The following is a 19,856-nucleotide window of genomic DNA, read 5'->3' on the forward strand; positions in this document are numbered from 1 at the left end:
TGGATTGTACACCTTCGATCCAATGAAATGTGAATATATGATATGGGAATTATATTGCAATAAGGTTGTTTTGTTTTCGTTTTTAATTTCAAGAAGAGGATTTTCATGGTGGCTTCATGGTGTCCTCAGGGAACTTCCTGCTCAGTTTCCCTCTGTCCAAGACTTCCATCTGTAGTGTCAGCTCATGATTTAAAATGATTTCCAGAGCTCTGGTCATTAAAGCCAGATTCCAGGTTCTGAGATGAGGAAGAAGGTGTCAACCCCTCCCACCTCAAAGCTGGTAACCCAGAAGCCACATTCAACACTTCTGCTTAGTATCTTCTTAAACAGTTTAGTCACATGGCCATAACCAGTTGTCAGAAAGCTGAGAACTTAGGGCTTTAGCTGGGCATAATGACAATAAGTAGAATCTGGTATCTGTGATTTTAGAAGGGAAAAATTAATGTTGGAGAAAGCAGTTAGTAATTTCTGCCACAACCATGAGTAATAAAGAGATCTTTGTAGTTCAGAAACATCATCCTGTCCTGTCTCCTGAAAATAGCTAGTCAGAAAGAGCTTATCTCAAACAAAGATAATGACTAAAAATGAACAAGTACACATACTACATAAAAACATTACAAGAAAAAAAGGAAAGAAACAGAAAAAAAACCCAAATGGTAGATGAAGAATAAACATTTTCTAAAATGTTGCCACCAGGCAGATAAAATTGTGATCAGCATATTGCCATATACTCCAAAAATTTAATAAAACTTTTAACAATCTCAAAGAAGGAATACAAGAGCCAGAGAAAGAAGAAATAGATTGCTAAAAAGACTGCAAGGTACATAGAATGCGGGGCTTTAAAAAGTGAGCAATATGAAATGAATATGAAAAAAGACAGAGTTGTAAGATCCTATCAGCATTAAGTGAAAATGTAGATAACCGGCATCCTTGAATCACAGGTGTTCAATTCTGTATTTAACCAAAGCAACATTCAAAAATAAACAACAGAAAAATAAAACAAATGTATAGTATGCCAAGAAAAAAATGATATAAGTAACTGACACCAAGCTATATCCTAGAAGTTACTAGATTTCAGAGGTGAAGAAAGAATCCTTTAAGCATTCAGATTAAAAGACCGGGTCATTAATGCAGATAATGAAAGGGTAGGTGAGAACCAAGTTGACTTCTGATACCTCCACAGCCTCATTTAAAATTAGAAGACAGAGGTGCAAAGCCTACAACTAGCTAATCCAGTCAGAAAACTTTTGAAGTCAAGAACCAGGTGGTAAATATTTCCAGCTTTGTGGATTGTACGCTCTCTGTCACAACTACTCAGGTATACTGTTGTGACTGAACACAGCCATAGACAATGTATAATTCAATGGGCGGTTGTGTTCCAATAAAGTTTTATTTATAAAAACAAGCAGCCTGCTGGATGTGGCCCATAGACCATAATCTGCTGACCCATGTGCTAAACTATCCCTTGAGTGTAAAGGCAAAAGATGAATACGTTTGGAGTTATGACATCTTCAGGGATATAGGCACATCATCTGAAGTGTTAGAAGACAAACTTCAGTGGACAGAAAGATAAGTGAAGATACTGAAGCAAAATGCTGGCAAGGAATAAAAAGCTGAAATATGCTGTGCTACCTGGAGAATAGAAAAAGAGCCATACCTTCCGGCTCCTTTGGCAGCAAGTCCCTCAGAAGCCCCATGACGTGAAAGGATAATTCAAGAAACCAAGACATCTGTTGGAAGCCATAAAAATTATGATCAGTTCTAAATAAAGTAGGTGATGTCACATTCGCAGAGCCCTTTTAAAAACATCTAGAGATTTGCAGGAATATTTAAATTGTTAACCCACAGTGTCAGCTGAAGTAAGAGGGTCTCAGCTTTCTCTGATGTAAAACAAAAGGTTTGAATTAAATCAGGTCCCTCAGCCCTGGCTGCTCACTGGAATCACCTGAGGCATTTTTTTTTTAATGCCTATGTCTAGGTCCCATCCCACCCACTTAAATTAGAATTTCTGCAGATAAGAAAGACAGCATTTTTTAAACCTCCCCAACTATTCAGATGTGCAACCAAAGGGGACGTCCCTGGATTAGATGGTTTTTGAGGACTTATCAATTCAGATATTCTCTAAATATATATGTATGTGATGTATATATAAAGAATTATCCAAACCTTTAAATTTTACATAAAAGACTAAACTAGTCAGTTTTGAATGTGGGTTTCTATAACAGAACTTTAAATTATAGTCCATAGTGGTATAAGTCACTTTCTTTTTAGAAAGAAAACCTAAAGATTGAATGCATCGTATTGTAAAGAAATGGGTAATTATTCATGAATACAGAAAAAAAGCAGGTAACTCCTTCTACCAATGTAATCAATTCTTTTTTTAAAAAAGAAAAGTGTCCCACCAAGTAAGCTGCAAAATGCAAATGTTGCTTAGTTTTAGAAGTCTGAGGTCTTTGGGATGGTGATTGTTTGCTTGTAAAGAGCTTTTCAATGAGACTGTTCCCAAATCTATTTATTGAATGGCTTATTTGCAAAAATTAGCAAAGTCAAAAAGAGATTTAAGCAATGAAGAATAATAAATGAATCTTAAAAGCAGATTTTGTCCTAGAGAAATCAGATCATCGCTAATGAACCATGTGACAATAGTCGCAGTTGCCCAGGGCACTCCTGATGCGCACCTGTTATTCCAGGTGTAATGATTAAAGGACTCCTTTTCACGTTCACACATTTTCTGATGTAGGCAAGAAATTATGTGGTAACCCTACCATTCTTGCTACCAACAATAAAGGAGTGACATCTCTTCATTAGAGCAGATACAAAGATCCATGCTTGAATATATTCATGATTAATAACGTATCCTCTTTTCAGCACATTTGAGTTCCTTGTAGATCTTTGATGTTAGGCCTTTGTCAGACATGGAGTGGGCAAATACTTTTTCCCAGTCTGTGGGCTGTCTCCCTGCTCTCTTGATGGTTTCTTTGACTTTGCAGAAGCTTGTCAGTTTAATGAGGTCCCACTTGTCTATCTTATCTCTTATGGCCTGTGCACTTCGGGTTTTGCTCAGGAATTGGATGCCAGTTCCAACTTCCATAAGAGTGTGTCCTGCATTTTCTAAAATTCTTTAGGTTTGAGGTTTTACATTTAGGTCTCTGATTCATTTACAGTTAATTTTTGTGTATGGGGATAGATAGGGGTCCTGTTTGAACCTTCTGCATGTGGTCAGCCAGTTTTCCCAGCACCATTTACTGAATAGGTTCTCCTCTCCCCAGTGGTGGGTGGTGGAGGCTTTGTCAAAGATGAGTTGGTTGAGAAATTGAGGTTTTGCTTCTGGAATCTCAATTCTATTCCATTGGTCTATATGCCTGTTCTTGTACCAATACCAGGCTGTTTTGATTATTGTAACTTTATAGTAAAGTTTAAAGTCTGGTAGTGTGATACTTCCTGCTTTTTTTTTTTCCTGAGGATTGTTCTGGCTATTCTTGGTCGTTTGTGTTTCCATATGAATCCCTGTATTGTTTTTTCTAGATCTGAGAAGAATGCTGCTGGTAATTTGATGGGTATTATGTTGAATCTGTAGATTGCTTTAGGTAAGATGAACATCTTCACAATGTTGATTCTTCCAATCCATGAGCATGGGATATTTTTCCACTTGTTTCTGTCCTCTTTGATTTCTTTGAGCAGTGTTTTGTAGTTTTCATTGTAAAGGTCTTTCACGTCTCTGGTTAGGAAGATGCCAAGGTATTTCATTTTTTTTGTGGCTATTGTGGGTGGGATTGTGGTTTTTATTTGGGTTTCTGTTTGTTTATTGTTGGTGTAAAGAAAAAAACAGGGAGAAGGCCCTGGAACGAGCCCAGCCCGCGTGGCCCCGCACTCCCTTCCTCCCCACAGCCGCACTCACCCACTCAGAAATCGGCCCGGTCGCCCCTGCCTGCGCTTCACAGCTGGCTGAGAATGGCAGGGGTGCGGGCTCCATGTGCAGCGTCTCTCCAGTAACATAGAATCACCATGGTTCTTCAGAGGCTCTTCAGATTCTCCTCTGTCATTCGGTCAGCAATCTCAGTCCATTTGCAGAGGAACATTGGTCTTACAGCAGTGGCATTTAATAAGGAACTTGATCCTGTACAGAAACTCTTCGTGGACAAGATTAGAGAATACAAATCTAAGAGACAGGCATCTGGAGGACTGTTCATACTGGCCCAGAGTATCAGCAAGACCTAGAAAGGGAGCTGTTTAAGCTTAAGCAAATGTATGGTAAAGGAGACATGAATACGTTCCCTAACTTCAAATTTGAAGATCCCAAATTTGAAGTCATCGATAAACCTCAGGCCTGAAGAAATTAAAATTAATCATGGATTAGTTGTATAACTCGTCAGAAATTTCAGAAAAGAAGCATACATTTCACAATTCCAAATAAATTATTTGGTGATGTTGAGTGTATTGTAAAAAAAAAAAGAAAAAAGAAAGAAAAGAAAAAACAAACCTATTACAAAGTGGGCAAAAGATATGAACAGACACTTCTCAAAGAAGACATACGAGTGGCCAACAGATACATGAAGAAATATTCAACCTCACTAGTCATCAAGGAGATGCAAATGAAAACTACACTGAGATACCACCTAAATCCAATCATGATGGCCATCATCAATAACTCAAAAAATAACAGATGCTGGAGAGGATGCGGTGAAAAAGGAACACTTCTACACTGTTGGTGGGAGTGTAAACTAGTGTAGCCTCTGTGGAAATCAGTGTGGTGATTCCTAAAAGCTCTAAAAATCAACCTTCCATATGACCCCACAATCCCCCTATTAGGAATATACCCTGAAAAACTCAAATCACTCTATAAAAAAGATACCTGCACACGTATGTTTACCGCAGCATTGTTCACAATAGCAATATCATGGAACAAACCATGCTGTCCATCAAAAGAGGACTGGTTTTTAAAAATGTGGTACATATACATAATGGAATATTACACAGCCATAAAAAAAGAAGAAAATCATGAATTTTGCAGCAACCTGGATGGAATTAGAGTTTATAATACTGAGCAATCTCTCAGAGAAACAAAGATTTGAGTATCACATGTTCTCACTCATATAGTGGACCTTGAACAACTATCATAATACTATAAGAAAAGGATTGACAGTGGCGGAGAAACTATGGGGGGGTAGGGAGGGGAAGGGAGTTGGGATTAACGGTAGTCAATATTTGTCTGGGGAAAGGGGGGCACACCTCATCAAAAAGGGTACCTGCACAATGAATGTTTGTATAGTTTGTATAGAATGTTTCTAACCCTTAACTGTACCTCACAATTTTAAAATAAAATATATATATTAAAATTTAAAATAACAACAACAACAACAAAAATGTATCCTAATGAGACGGAACTGAATCTTCACCAGGAATGGGAATCACTCTGAGTCTTCAGTGTGGAAGGCGGAGCTAAATCATGTAGTAGGGTCAACAATTAATATTTTCACAAGGGCATGCCAAGAGATAATTAAAAATAGATACTAGGAAGCCAAACTGGAATTTTTCGGTAATAAGATCACAAGAATTTGGGGAGGAATCAGAAAGGACTCGCTAAGAAACTGAGAGGGAAGCAAGTCCAAGCACCAGGGTTCCAAGGACAAATCCATCCCAGAACAGTAAGGGGAGGGAGAAATCCCAAAGGGATGGTCTGGCATAGAACAATTTTGCCAAAGAAATCGCTGCTTCTTCCTCCAGCCTCTTATTGACCTGTTCTCACCACAAGGGTATCTTAAGGAATTAAGTTCCTAGCACTCAAGTAGAGTTGTAATTTGTATTTTTTAAAAAAGTTCAATGAAGTCTAGTCTTGCAAAGATTTTCTTAATTCAGACTTTTAATTAATTCAAACTGTTCAATTATTTAAGAAAACAATTTTTCAAATCAGAAAGCCTGACTTTCAGAGAAAACTCATCAAATGGTTTTCTAAGATAATTATCCCAGACTCCTGCTATTTGATCTTTTTTTTTTTTTTTTTTTTTTTTTTGAGTTGGAGTCTCACTCTGTCGCCCAGACTGGAGTGCAGTGGCCGCTCCCGGCCACCACAGCCTCGACCTGCTGGGCTCTGGCGATCCTTCTGCCTCAGCCTTCCAAGTAGCCGGAATTACAGGCATGCACTACCATGCCCGGCTGATTTTTTGATTTATTGTAGAGATGAGGTCTCGCTGCCCAGGCGGGTCTTGAACCTGCGGGCTCAGACAATTCACTCACCTCAGCCTCCCAAAGGCGCGGGATTACAGGCTGAGCCACCGTGCCCGGCTCACTATTTGATCTTCTAAGACTTTTAGGCATTAGGTGGTAAGTTGAAGTCTTCAGGAGACACAAAGATAAAGCGTCAGATCAACCGCATTGATCTCACCCAGGGCAATACGGATGGGCACAATCAATGAAGAGACAGATGTCACCACCACGTCTCCTGCATACCCAAGAAGGGGTGTGTAACAGCACTTTAAAAGCAAGTTATAACATTTACTTATTTAACAAGTATTTATTCAGCAGCTACACTATACATGGCACCATGCTTGCCTGGTAATTTATGGGCATTTGTGAAAATATAAAAAAAGAGCTATGATAAAAATAACAGTAATGGAAAAGCATATATTGGGGTCCTTGACCTAGTCACTCTGAGAAAGGTTTGTTGCTTACAACTCCTGTAGAAGGCATGGGCTTCATCAGCAAGTCAGTGGCATATGACCCTACAGAAGGCAGATAGCAACATCTTAGCTCCTGGCTTCCTGAGGGCCAAGTCTAGACCCTCAAAGTCTTTCCTAGGTCTAACGAGCCATCCCTGAGATTTGCCAATAAATTCTCCATTTGTTTAAACTATTTCCAGTGGATTTCTGTTTGTTGTAAATAAAGAATCTTGATTAAGGCAGCAAAAGTGAATATGATATTTTAATATGAGAAAGTAGCAATAACTTATTCCCAATATTTGGCACAATTTATGTGAAGAAACCAGGCAACCAAAGGAAATGTCTTCTGGGGAAAAAATGTATTAAATGTAAAAGAAAGTGCAAATCCCAGTGATAAATAGGATATGATCTTAGTGGGAATTATTAAACTTGACCCTGGGAGCATACTGAAGACTATTTGGGTGAAGATAAATTGAGAGAGAAACAGAGTTGATACTATGGAAGTGTCCTGCACCTGTTTGATGACATAGAGATTGCAGATAATGAATGCCTTCCTAAAATATACTGAGAGTCCTGAGTTTTCATAATTACATATTAATACCCCTAAATTTACTTTTACATGTGGAATTTGGACATACCCCTATGGACTTTTGAACAAACGTTTCAAACTCTCATTGCGTGATATTACCTGTTGGTTGGCCAAACAGCATAGTTTGAGCAATGTGGCCACCTTTGCCCTTAGTATAGTGTTTAGGCAATTATGAATATCTAATATGCCTTGGTAGTCATTTTCTAAAATATGAATGAGGAACAAAAAAGGTGAACATATCAATGCTACTAATAAAGAATATATTTCTTCTAAGCTCATTACCATTAAAAACAAGATTGAGGTCATTAATTGTGTCAAAAATAGCAGATCCTGGCTGGGCGTGGTGACTCAAGTCTGTAATTCCAGCACTTTGGGAGGCCAAGGTGAGGGGATTGCCTGAGCCCAAGGGTTCGAGAACAGCCTGGACAACTTAGTGAGACCTCATCTCTACAATAAATAAAAAAATTAGCTGGGCGTGGTAGCACAGTGCCTGTCGTTCCAGCTACTTGGAAGGCTGAGGCTGAAGGATCACCTGAGCCCCGTCGGTCAATGCTGGGGGTGGGGGGCGGTGATTGTGCTGTTGCACTACAGCCTGGGAGTGAGACTCCGACTCAAAGAAAAAAAAAATAGCAGATCCTTTGCCATTGATTGAGGCCATCGGGATCAAGCTGCCAAAATGATGCTTAGTTATAAAGGAAAATAATAACATTAAAGAAAATGTGTTAAAAAAGTAGAACCATTATCAACTTTCCCCCCTAAACATGGTGGTCTAATTAAGGATTCTTTATTCTTCTGGAAACAGTCCTCCGTTTAAATACCCAAGTCGATATCTATATATCTGACTTCCTGCACAGTGTTGGAACTGTCTACCCTGTACCAAATATAAAGGACTGCTTCTCTAACAAAACTGGCAGAGGCAAGCTATGTGTTTATGGGAAATCTCAATTCTCATGGCATCTACTAGAACCCTTTTGCAGCTCAAAGTGAGGCAGTTAAAACCTTTTTTACTTACCTTACTGACAATCTCATCTCTGAAATGATAAGAGGTACCGCAAAGAGACTGCTATTTTTGGACCAACTTCTGTCTAACAAGGAAGAACTGAATGGTTACCATGTCATCTTGGAATCTGTCACAAGAAAGGAAATATAGGGCAGAGGCTGGTGTGTGCTGGAGATGTTAAGAAAGCAGATGTCAAAAGCTTCAAAGGAAAGGAAGGAGTTAGAGCACAGAGGGTAAATGCTGAGACTACAGACTCAAGAAATGTGTAGGTATGAATCCTGAGTGTGAGACTTCCCCATTGCATGATATCGAGGCAAGATTTTCACCTCTCTAAATCTCAGAGTTCTCCTTTGTAAAGCAAGGACAGTAAGGATGACACGGACTGCCTGGGAGAATCACTTGATTTCTCTAAGTGTTTTTTTTTTTTTAATTTGGAAAATATAGGTAAACTTATAGGAGACACCTCATAGATTTGTTGGGAGAATTAACTCAGAAAATGCCTGCAAAACTCCTAGCACTGAGTTGGCATTTTTAAGCAAACACCCACCCACCCCCACACACACACACATACACACACACACACACACACACACACACACACACACACACACACACAGTATATACAGTATTTTATGGACTCTAAAATTCTAAGAAAGCAGTGCAGGATTCATGAAAAAAAACTTGTCTGGCTAACTCAGATTTAAATGAGTAGATTAAACTAAGAGCCTAACCTAACAATGAAACACCAAAGGCTAACATGAACTAAGAAAAGAGTTTTTTAAAGCCAGCGCTCGGAAAGGAATGAAGTTATATTTCTAAAGACAAAAGGACTTTCTCAGCTACATTCAGAGGAAGAAGAAGAGGGACAGAACTCGCATTCAATCTTTGGGAACTATTATGCAAAGTTACCAGATGAAAAGGAGAAGACAGAGGTGTGTAATTTCTATTTGAGGTCTACATTTTCCATCAAGTATGGCCCTCAACTGGAAAAAAGATGAGGGAGACAGGCCAAAAGAGTATTTATCAAATGATAGGTTAAAAGAGAGAAAGAAAAGACAAACTTACTACCTTGCATGGGCTCAAAACTCCAGCTCCTTAAACCATGTGGTGTGTCAAGATTTTTTCCAGGATTATAAATGCAACTTCTTTACATAAAAAGATTTGTTGTAGCAATGAAGATCTGAAATTATTCTGACAAAGAAGCATATACAGCAATAAAGATATGTTCATTTAAATAAATTGGCCATCTAAATCTTTATAGATTTTATTGTGCTTTATAAAGCATACATCATTTACTTTGATGCATTCTTATGTAGAATATTTAATTATTTAAGCCAAATAAGATGCTTCTAAGGCCAGTCAACCATTAGTAGATATCATTAATTATAAAAATTTGCTTCATCCTATTAAAGGCTGACAGGGAGGTCAATGAAACTAATTTTTAATCATCCAACAAGGATTCAAGTACTTATTATATGCCAAGTGGTCTATGAGTATAAAAGAATCTCTTCTTTCTATATAGTGAGATACACAATTACATGAGAAAGTTAGAGTTTAAAACAGAGTTTGAAATACCAAACCACAGGTGCCAGAACATTGCAGCAGGAACACAGATGAAACACTAATTCTGGTCAAAAGATCAAAGAAGAGGAAAGGTTGTAGGTAGGGATGCTACCAAACATAACAACTTATATGATGCCACAAATCAGAACGGGGCTCTGTCAAAGTGAAACAGACTTGAGCAGTAAACGTCCAGTAGAGTGGTATTTGTAGGTGCCAGCTAAAAGCTGGCCCTAGTTGGAGGAGAGGTCTTGTAAGAACTGAACTTCAAAGGAGCAATGAAATTTTGATAGGTCTAGAGGGACTTTGGAAGGCCAAAGTGCTTTGGGAGGCTGAGTCAGGAGGGTGAAATGGGTACAAGAGTTCAAGACCAGCCTAGGCAACATTCAGAGGAAGAAGAGGCAACATAGTGAGACCCTGTCTCTACAAAAATTCAAAACTTAGCTAGGCTTGGTGGTGCATGCCTATAGTACCAGCTACACAGGAGGTTGAGGCAGGAGGATAGCTTCAGCCCAGGAGTTTGAGGCTACAGTGAGTTGTGATCTGCCCCTTCTCTCCAGCCTGGGCAGCAGAATAAGACTCTGTCTCAAAAAAGGAAATAAAATAAAAAATAAAAATAAATTCTGATAGGTGTAGAATGGCAGTGGGGGGAAACACCTCTAATTTAAGGAAAGAAAATAAACAGACAGGCAAAAATATTTGATGACATAATTTGTAACCAAGATCTACAAATTCACTGATGGACTGGCATGGCTGACCCATGAGATGCACGGGGAAGACATGGAAGGAGATGTGGCTGAAAAAGCTATTGGGGATTGTCAATGATTTTGAGTTCTAGAATAAGGAGTTTGACTCCAATTTTGTAATAACCACTACACTAGTTATGATTTACTGAGCACATACTATGTGACATAATCTTTACAGACATCATCTCATTTAATTCTTTTTTTTTTTTTTTTTGAGTTGAAGTCTCACTCTGTCACCCAGGCTGGAGTGCAGTGGCACACTCCCGACCACCGCAGTCTCGACCTGCTGGGCTCCAGCAATCCTTCTGCCTCAGTCTTCCAAGTAGCTGGAACTACAGGCGTGTGCTACCACACCCAGCTAATTTTTTGATTTATTGTAGAGATGAGGTCTTGCCAAGTTGCCCAGGCGGGTCTCGAACCTGTGGGCTCAGGCAATCCACTCACCTCGGCCTCCCAAAGTGCGGGATTACAGGCTGAGCCACCGAGCCCGGCCTCATTTAATTCTTATAATAACCCTTTGAGGAAGTTAAAATTATGATCTCCACTTTACAACTTGAGGCTTTAAGCGGTTCATTACTACACTGAGGTACCACCTAACTCCAGTCAGAATGGCCATCAACAGTAACTCAAAAAGCAACAGAAGCTGGAGAGAAAGCAGCAAAAAGGGAACACTGCTACTCTGTTGGTGGGAGCGTAAACTGGTACAGCCTCTGTGGAAAACAGTGTGGCAATTCCTAAAAGCTCTAAAAGTCGACGTTCCATACAACCCTACATTCCTCTTCTGGGAATATACCCGGAAGAACTCAAATCACTCTATAAAAAAGACACCCGCACATGTATATTTATTGAAGCATTGTTCACAATAGCAAGAACATGGAACCAACTGTGCTGCCCATCAAAAGAGGACTGGATAAAAAAAAAAATGTGGTACACATACATGATGGAATATTACACAGTCAAAAAGAAGAACAAAATCAGGAACTTCACAACAACCTGGATGGCTTTAGAGTCTATAGTACTGAATGATCTTTCACAGAAACAAAGAACTGAGTATCACATGTTCTCATTCATAAGCAGATCTTGAACAACTATCATAATACTATAAGAAAAGGATTGGCAGCACTGGGAAACTGCCAGGAGGAAGTGAGGAAGTGGGATTGGCAGTAGTGGGAATCTGCCTGGGGAAGCGGGAGTATACCTCATCAACAAAGGCACCTGAAGAATGAACATCTGTATACCTAACCCTGAATTGTACCCACATCTTTCAAATAAAATAAAAAAATTTAAAAAGAGATTTGCTAATCTGCCAAGTTCATAAACTAGTTTAGTGTTAGATTCAAATCCATAGCTCTGTAAATCCAAAACTCACTGTCTAAATGACTATGCTATGATTCTCTCGATTGAGAAGAAAACTGGGAGCAGTGAAAGTTTTTAAGGAGGGAGACATAATCAAAACTGCATTTCTGGGAGGCAGAATATACTGCAGTGGATTTCTTGTAGAAGAAAGAAATTGAAAATGGCAAGACTAGTTAGAAAGTTATGAGTTCAGGTGAGAGATACAAGAATGAGGGCAATTTTAACAAAGAAAAAAGGATGAAGACAGTGGAAGGGGAGAATTAAGAGAGTGTGATGTGTTCATTTTCTGTGCTGCATAACAACTTAGTGCAAATGTAAAAAAAAGAAAAGTAAAGCAACATACTTATTGTCTCACAGTCTCTGTGGACAGTGAGTCTAGACATGGCTTAGCTAGGCCTCTGCTTAGGTGTTGCAAGGCTGAGGTCAAGGTGTCAGTCAGGTTATATTCCCATTTGGAGGCTTGACTGGGGAAGAATCTGCTTTCAAATTTATTCAGGTAGTTGGCAGAATTCATGTCGTTGTGGTTGCATGAATTCCTCTTTTTTGTTGTTGTTGTTTTTTGTTTTTGGTAGTTCTCAACTGTAAACAGCTCTCAGCTTCTAGAGGTTACCCTCAACTTTTTGCTTCATGCTTTTTCCTCTCAACATTACAGTTTATTTCTTCAAAGTCAGCAAGATATTCCCTGCTGCTTAGGGTCTCTGGGCTTATAAAAAAAAGCAAAAAGCCCTATTTCTTTTTCTTTTAATTATTTTTATTTTAAAGATGTAGGGTACAATTCAGGGTTAGGTATACAAATGTTCATTATACAGGTACCAGTTCTGCAGGTTGATCAAGTGTGCTACCCTTCCCCAGTAGAGTCCCACTACTGCCAGTTTCCCCCACCCCCAGCAGTTCCCCACTACTGCCAATCTGAAAATCCCTATTTTAAAGGATTCACCTGATTAGGTCAGGACCATTCAGGATAATAACCTTTGATTAAGTCAAAATCAACTGATTAGGGACCTTAATTACATCTGTAAAATTCCTTTATCTTTCTCTTGTAATGTAACCTAATCATTAGAGTGACATCAGCATATTCACAAAATTCACCCACACTCAAGAGGAAGGGATTGTATAGGAATTGTTATAGTAAGGGGCAAGAATTCTGGGAAGGCATTTTAGAATTCTATCTACCACATTTAACAGCTGATTTAATATGAGGAAGAGGCAAAGAACACTCAAAGTTTTTATCCTGAGTGATTAAGAGGATGGTGATGGCACTAACTCAGATATGACATACAAGAGGAAAAGAGATACAATGAGAATGGTTTTGAATCTTGCTTGGGAGCTCAACTTGGGGTCTCAGTAGACATTCATTTATTGTAAACCAATTGCATTCATTTTATTTTTCAATAGTACCTAATGTTTAATTAAGAAATGGGACTTCTTACATCTGGAAGTAATTCTATCATAATGTATACAATTATTTTTAAATGTTACAAATGACATGAACTTTAGAAACAATTAACAATTAGTTATGTTTTAGATTCATGTCTTCTTTTAATCCAGCAACCAGTCACAGAGGTTTTTTGGGGGGTGGGGTGGGGGTTGGGGTTTTTTAAAAATTGTTTTGATAAATGCTCCTTTCAGGCTCTGTTATTTCTGAGAAATAGCCAAACATCGTTTTCCTCTAGGAATGTTTATCTTAAAATATGTCCAGTAATAGCGGAATGAGTCGTTAAGCAAGTAGATAAATGAAATACCCAAAATAACCAAGGAAATATTAGAGTTAGCACTAATATAAATTAGGATAAATTATCTAAACTCTTAAACTATCTGAATTATCCCATGGCTTTGGGGTTAATACAGACCACACATTCCATGGTTCACATAGCACAATGCAGAATGCTATTGCTAGGAAAAATGTAGACAAGGCGCATTTACTGGGTATCTTCTTAAAGCCAAGCCCTATTCTAGAACTTTCACATGCACTACCTCATTTCATTCTAACAATTCTAAAATAGGGATAATATTTGCTTCATTTTTTAAAAAATAGATAAGGCAGTTGAAGCTGAGAAGTTAAATATTTCACCCAAGCTAAGAAGTAGGAATAACCAGATTTCAGAACTAAATATATCTATTCTTCATACCTTATCCTTTCCACCATTAATCTTTCTTCAATTTTCAGATTAGTTGTAACTTCCTCTGAGAAGCCTTTCATGACCACCCTCTGGGTCTCCCAAGACTATGCTGGGTACACATTCCTACTAGCATGTTTTCCCATAACAACAAATTAGTGTCAAAGTTAAGTGCTTGAGTTCTAGCACTGCATACACAGGGTTCAAATTCCAAAGGCCAGGACTCAGATTCTTGCTTCAAACTTGCTAAGTTTATGAACTTGCAAAATTGACTAAAACTGGAATAAAATTAGTACATGGGTAAGGGACAGTTGAGAGAATGACCTAATGCACATAAACCCCTATTTTTGTGATCATTGTCATCATAAGACGTTATTCTACTTATGACACTGGGTTGCCATTGCCTGTTTACTTGTTTGTCTTCCACATTGGATTGTAAAATTTTCCCCTGGACACAGGCTACCTGTTGTTAGCTATGATTTCCACGGTGCCTCTCTGATACACAACAGACACTCAAAAACTTCTGTGGAGGAAAGGAAGGGAGAGAGAGAGGAAGAGAGGAAGACATGAGACTGCCCGCTGTATAGCTGTCCATGCGTTTCCCTGGCATAGCCTCAATAAAGGTGTGAGAAGACACACGGATGAAAATAAACCATTCCTTCCCTGGAATTATATTTAAGGGTCAGAAGCCTTTGAAAATAGAGCTTGTTATGACATCCTTCATGCCAAGTATGATCTAGAAATCCTAATGGTTAAATGGTGCTTGGAAAAGAACTAAGCCCCAACAATCTTTCAGCAGGTGAACATTCTCCCTGTTCAAGACAAATGAGGGGCACATTCACCCCACTGCCTGGGTGGGATGTGCTCATAGGGAATGACCTCCCCTTAGCTTCAAAGCCACCTACAGGACCGTCCCCATTCTGGGCCAACCACTGACTCTGAGGCTGTCGTGAAATATGCCCAAGGTTCCCGTTTTTTAATTTGATTCATCTCAGCTACACCTATTTCCACTTTGTCACCTTCAGCATCTGGCAGGCCAGTGCCTGTTTTTATTCTTCTGGTGGAAAGAGCACATTTAACCCGACTGTGTGTTATCAATACCTGTTTGAAGCCCTGCCTACAGTTGAAAACAAAATATTCTCAAAAGCATATCCAATTAATATAGAACCAAGCAGTTAGGGCACTCATGATGATAAAAGAGAATGCTTCACCTTTTTTACATTCCTTGTCATAGAGGCAACGTCCCAGGTGAGATTGCAAATTTGGCAGAAGTAACCACAGAGAAGAGCAACAAAAAGCCCTATTCATTTGTGATGCAAAAATCCATTATTAGGAACAAATCTTCCCCGACAGCCTCGTGAGTGCTGCATAATTCAGAGAGCCCGACTGTACTTAGGAAGTGATGGTTAAATATTGAAAATCTGATTGGAAGACGGAGGTGACTTCCTGCTCTTTCCTGTAATTGCCTTGTCGGATTTTTCTCATGAACGATGTATCACTGGAATTTCTGACTATGACAGAGAGAGTCCTCCTGAGAGCTCTACCCCGAAGGCCTGGACTCCGGCTTCGCGGGAGCTATCTGATGGGGGACTTCATACGTCTCCTCTGCACCTGTCATCCCTCTTCTCTTGTCAAGCCCCGGGGTGTTGTGTGAAGCTGAGAGCCTCTCCCTAGCCTGCCTCCCTTGGTCCTGCCGCCTTTTTGCACATTTCAGCACCCCTAATGAGTGGAGGAGACAGAGCTGGCCCTGGCTTCTTATTACAATCACATTCCATTTTCTTCAAACAAACCCTGCACAGAACAAAGGCTTCTGGGCAGGGCCTTTGTTGTAGATGTTTAATCATAGCTTTTTGCTGGGACGCAGACTGTGATGGTGATGGCTAGCCAGTCAAGTCTTCAGTGACATACGTGCCTGGCAGATGATGTAAGGGTCCATGGCCGCTGTGGCTTTTGCTTGGTGGCCTCACACGGCGTAGTTTGCTATGACAGTATACTCTACAAATGCAAACAGATGTATTTCCCATGACCTTTACCCGGACAAATGGAGTTGTTTTTATGTATTTCCCAGTTCATATTTTTGAGAGCTTCAAAACGCGGGCTCCTAAGGCCTTTCCGTACTTAACGCTTTTCACGCTTTTAACCATTTTAGATACTTCAGGAATGTGATAACACTAATGAGATATTAGAGCCAAAAAATGAAACATAAAAAATATATAGTCTCCAACTTTTAAAAGCTTATTTTAAGCATGTTTGTTTCCCTTAAGCTTTGCTCTCAATTAGCTGACTAAAGCAATAGGAAAGAGCTTTTTGAAGTAAAAATGTTCACAAAAAGAATACCCGAGGCAAAAAAAAAAAAAAAAATCTAAAATAAGGTGATTCTAAATATAGATGTGAAAATTTAGCAAGGAGAATTCATAATACATTTTGAGACCACTGTGCAACACTCAAGTGGGATTTACCCTAAAAGAGTTGAAACAGCACATAAATCTGTTAAAATCATCCCTCCTCAAAGGTCCTAATTATCTCAGTTAGCCATTTCTTTTTTTTTTTTTTTAATTTTTAATTTTAAAGATGTGGGGTCCAATTCAGAGCTAGGTATACAGATGTTCATTATGCATGGACCCTTGTTGATGAGGTGTGTCCCCTCTCTCCCAGCAGATTCCCAATACTGCCAATCCCGTTCCCAACCACCATCCCCCACCAGCAGTTTCCCACTACTGCCAAACTTCTTCTTATAGTATTACAATAATTGGTCAAGGTCCACTTATGAGTGAGAACACGTGATACTCAGTTCTTTGCTTCTGTGATACATCACTCAGTATTATAGACTCTAAGTCCATCCAAGTTGCTGTGAACATTTCTTATTTTATGTTTTTTTTTTCTTCTAGGATCTAAGAAGATACAAAGAATTTTGAAAAACTGGAGTGCCCCTTAATGCCTCGTAACATAGGCATTTTTCCAATGGGTTCTTGCCAGTGTGGTGTGGTGGTTAACAGCATTGGTTTTAAAGTCAGACAGACTTGAGACTAGAATATTTTTTAAAATTTGTTGCAATGGGTTATTTTTGTATTTGTTTATTTGTGTATTTTCTATTTTGATTCAGGAGATTACATATCCAGGTTGGTTACATAGGAATATTGCTTGAGGGTGTGGCTTGGGCTTCCACGAAAAGGTTGTGGATGTGATCCCCAGTGGGTAGTTTTCAGCCCTTATCTCTCTTCCCTCCCTCCTTCCTTTAGAAATACCTTGTGTCCATCATTCCTATCCTTGTGCCTGTGTGTGTACAGTGTTTAGCTCCCACTTACTATGGTATGCAGTTTTGTTTCTGTGATGATTTGCTCAGGATGATAGTCCCTAGCTGCATCCATGTTACTTCAAAAGACATAATCTTGCTCTTTTTCACGGCTGCGTAGTATTCCATGGTGTATATGTACCATATTTTCCTTATTCGTTCTACCATTGCCAGGTTCCTAGATTGGTTCCACGTGTTTGCTATTGTGGTTAGTGCTGCCATAAACATGTGCATGCAGGTGTGTTTTTTGTAGAGTGATGTGTGTTCTTTGGGTATATACTCAGTAGTGGGATTTCTGGGTCAAGTGGTAAGTCTATTTTTAGTTCTTTAAGGAATCTCCAAACTGCTTTTCACAGAGGTTGAATTAGTTTGCGTTCCCATCAACAGTGTAGGAGCGTTCCCTTTTCTCTTCATCCTTGTCAACATCTGTTGCTTTTGTTACAACTGATTTTTTTAAATTATAACTTCTTATTTTGAAATAGTTTTAGACTCACAAGAAATTCCAGAAATAGCATAGAGAGTTCCATGTACCCCTCACCAGTTTCCCTGATGATAATATCTTACATAACCATAGAACACTGTCAAAACCAAGAAACTGATATTGGTACAATACATTCTCAAGACAGACCTTATTTGGATTCCATCAGGTTTAGCATGGCCTGTGTGTGTGTGTGTGTGTGTGTGTGTGTGTGTGTGTGTGTGTGTGTGTGTGTGTAGTTCTATGATTGATATTACCACCATCACAGTTAGAATACAGAACTGTTTTCTCATCACACATAAATCCCCTTGAGTTATTCCTTAATAGTCATATCTTACCCCCAAACCTAACTCCTGGCAACCATGGAACTATTCAACGCTTATAATTTGTCACATCAAGAATATGTTGGGCCGAGCATGGTGGCTCACGTCTATAATCCCAGCACTTTGGGAGGCCGAGGTGAAAGAATTGCTTGAGTCCACGGGTTCGAGACCAGCCTGGACAACTTGGTGACACCTCTTCTCTACAATAAACCAAAAAACTAGCTGGGTGTGGTGGCGCGTGCCTGTAGTTCCAGCTACTTGGAAGGCTGAAGCCGAAGGATCGCCTGAGCCCAGTAGGTCGAGACTGCGGTGGCTAAGAGCGTGTCACTGCACTTCAGCTTGGGCTACAGAGTGAGATTCCAATTCAAAAAATAATTATATTATGTAAACAAAATCATATAGTATGTATGATGTATGTAATTTTTTGAGACTGGTCTCTTTTACTGAGCATAATTCCTTTGAGATCTATCCAAGTGGTTTCATGTCCCAGTAGTTAATTCCATTTTATCGTTGCATGGTATTCTATGGTATAGATGTCCTGTAGTGTGTTTATCCACCCATCTGTTTTAGAACATTTGACTTGTTTCCAGTTTTTGACTATACGGTTCAAATGAAGCTACTATGAACATTCATGTAAAGGTTTTTTGTGTGAATATGACTCTGCATTTCCCTAAGAAATTTAACTTTTTTCTGAGAAATATCTAATTGTTCTCTTAGATAAACATCTAAGAAAGAGATTTCTGGGTGTGGTCTGTATATGTTTAACTTTATAGGGAACTGCCAAATTATTTTCCAAAGTGGCTACATCATTTTACATCCCTCACAAGCACTATCAGTATTTCTTAATTTGATTGTTCCAATAGATATGCAATAGTAGCACCTACACTTTAATTTGCATTTTTTTAGAGTCCAACGATGTTGTCTACTTTTTCATGTATTTATTTGCCACTATTATCTCATCTTTAGAAAAGTATCTGTCCAAGTATTTTTTTTTCTATATTCTAATTTAATTGTTTGTTTTCTTACTATTGAGTTTAGAGAGGTTTTTTTTACATATTCAGGATACAAATCCTTTAACAGATATGTAATTTGCAAATATTTTCTCTCAGTTTGTTTTTTCATCCATGTAGAAGTATTTTACAGAGCAAAAGATTTTAATGCTGATGAAGTCTAATTTATCAATTTTGTTTCCAGGTTAGCTCAGGGTAGGGATGGAGGTTAGAGTTCCACACACAGACTCTACCAGAGAGCACAGGACATGACCGCAGTACAGGGTTTCAGAGGTTGTTATAGACTGCTCCTAACCCTAACCCTAACCCTAACCCTAGGCCCAGCCCTAGCACTAATTTTTTTTTATCATTCATATGTTGAAACCTTAGCCCTCAACGTGACTAGTTTGGAGGTAATTCATGTTAAAAGAAGTCATAAGGGTGGGACTCCAATTAGATATGACTGGTATCCTTATAAGAAGAGGAAGAAAGATGAAATCTCTATCTGTCTCTGTTTCCCTCCATCACTCTCTCCCTTTCTTTCTCCACCTATGCACAAAGGAAAGGACATGTGAAGATACTGCGAGAAGGCTGTTGCCTGCAAGCCAGAAAGAAAAGCCTCACCAGAAACCAGTCCTGCCAGCATCTTGATCTTGGACTTCCAGCTTCCAGAACTGTGAGAAAATACATTTCTATTGTTTAAGCCACCCACTCTATTGTCTTCTGTTACAGCAACGGGAGTAGACAGGA

General features: G+C 39.0%; 1 pseudogene; it reads left to right on the top strand.

Annotated features, from left to right (window-relative positions):
- The first annotated feature begins 4,004 nt into the window (after positions 1 to 4,004).
- LOC103252118 lies at positions 4,005 to 4,432 on the top strand (annotated as a pseudogene).
- The last annotated feature ends 15,424 nt before the right edge of the window (positions 4,433 to 19,856 follow it).

This window comes from Carlito syrichta, unplaced genomic scaffold (genome assembly GCF_000164805.1).
Source record: "Carlito syrichta isolate Samal-C Ts95f unplaced genomic scaffold, Tarsius_syrichta-2.0.1 Scaffold153629, whole genome shotgun sequence".
NCBI lineage: Eukaryota > Metazoa > Chordata > Mammalia > Primates > Tarsiidae > Carlito > Carlito syrichta.